The following is a 2,144-nucleotide window of genomic DNA, read 5'->3' as shown; positions in this document are numbered from 1 at the left end:
TAATCACAGGGACTCGATCAGTTAGATGAGCTGATCTATGAAAAACAATGACATCTGGACTGATGTCTGTTCTCCTCACCATTGAACCTGTGGCACTTAGCAGAGTGCTTGGCACATAGTAAATATTCAGTAAGTACCGTGATGATGAAGTCAATTTGAAACAATCGCACTCCAGGAAGAGGAATTAGTATTATCAAGAAAAATTGTGAGACATGGAAATGGGCAAAAAAGTGACAGGACATCCTGTTGAATAAATTATTTTTCATTACCTTTGAGCTATTTTTCAACTCTTTTAAGTTGTAGAAAACACCTAACAATGCAAGTGATTCTCGTCCTTAGAAATGCAAACTGTGTATAATGGAGAAGCGAGTAATTACTGCCTTGTGTACATTGACCAGTTTTTCATTTTTTAAACAAATTCATTACCACTTTCCTTATGGCATATTTACGTTTTCTCTTTAACTCATAGAAACAAACAAACGAACAAATAAATTTAACAGACGTACATTTCATTTTTATGCAAGGGTCATAATCGTAGCTTTATAAATATCCTTTAGCAATATGCATAAAAAAGACACGTTTGAAAGTACCTTTTGGAGAAACGGGAGTCATCTGGTTGAGACACAAGGTTGAAACACGAGGCTCTTGGAGGGTGTCGTGACAGAAGGAAGAGGCTGGAATCCCGTCAGAGTGTGGAACACTGCAAGAACCATGTGCCATCTAGTGAGAGAGAGAATGCAGGCAGCAGAAACAAGGTCACAGTGAAGCCCAGTCATCTTGGTTCGAATCCCTTTGACTATAAGATTGACCAACTCATCTAGCCATGCCGTGCCTCAGTTTCCTAAAGTGGGCAGCGCAGTTGAGCTTACTGCACAGGGGTGTTGTGAAGATTGAGTTAGTGAAATGTAAAACACTCAGGGCATTACCTAGTAAAGAAAAAGTTTTCAGTGAATGTCAACTACTGTATTATTGCTACGGTTCATGGTTCCTTATTTGAAAAACTTGGGACCAGTATTTCAGATAAACAGCTTTCAAACTTCAGGATATTTTGGAGTTCGAAAGGTAAATGCATATACCGTATATTGTATAACACTCTCAACAGAATCTGGGCAGTAGCTTGTAATCCAACAGATAAGTATTTTTTCAGTAAAACATATGAAGATTTATTCCAAGTAAGAGAAATACAGATGTAAACAGCCCTGCATCAATCCCAGTCAGATTCGCCTGCCAAATTGGTTTGTGCTGGGGCAGATTTGTCCATCAAATAAGTTGCCAAAAAAAAAGCCTTCAGTTTTCAAAGATATTTTTGTCTTTGAATTGAAACATAAAGTTCTTCAGAGCTTTTGGGATTTGGGAATTGCATATAATTACTTCATTACTAAAGTAAAAAAAAGAGAGTTAAGATTGAAATAGAATTTGGAACCCCTAAAAATTGTTCAGAAAGCAAGCTTTTGAATTTGTTCACCTCTCTACTTTTACAAAATTTTAAAGTTTTCCTTTTAAAATTTTTAAAGCAAGGGCAACAGATAGTGTATGAAGGAAAGTTTCTTGTTAAAGAGGTTCCAGCTAACAAAGCTGAATGACAAAATATCACCATTTTGCAAGCTGTAATAAAATAATGAATCTAGGCACTTATGAGCTTCTAGCATAACTTTTGGAAGACATAACTAAATATTTTGTATTTTCCTTGGAAGTAGTTAACCCACTTATGAAGTAGTTTTGCCAAAAGAATGTAAATTTGAGTCTGAGTCTGGGTCTGTTTGAAAATTTTCATAATAAAAAGGAAAAAAAAGATACACACAGTATAGATTACATTGTGTTTCTCAATATAGAGCCCATTGGATCTCAGTTGAAAAACACTTTAATGCTTATAAACAGTATTTGAAAACTACTTATAAAGGGTATTTGAAGGGGAAAATGATGCGAAAATAAAATTTATTGAAATGGAGATTTGGAAGTGTACAATTTAAAACCAAGTAAATAATTTAAGAAAAATATTTAGATGCTGGATGGAAGAGATGAAATTACCAAGAAGTTTTAAGAGATAACAATAAATGATCTTGTTAACAAAGCTGACTTCGACCTAGGCTAATACTAGTTTAGGGGGTAAAAGGTAGTTCCCAGAATGAGTTAGTCTAAAATTG

Source organism: Pteropus vampyrus, unplaced genomic scaffold (assembly GCF_000151845.1).
Source record: "Pteropus vampyrus isolate Shadow unplaced genomic scaffold, Pvam_2.0 Scaffold154, whole genome shotgun sequence".
Taxonomy (NCBI): Eukaryota; Metazoa; Chordata; class Mammalia; order Chiroptera; family Pteropodidae; genus Pteropus; species Pteropus vampyrus.
Note: the sequence above shows the minus strand (reverse complement) of the source record.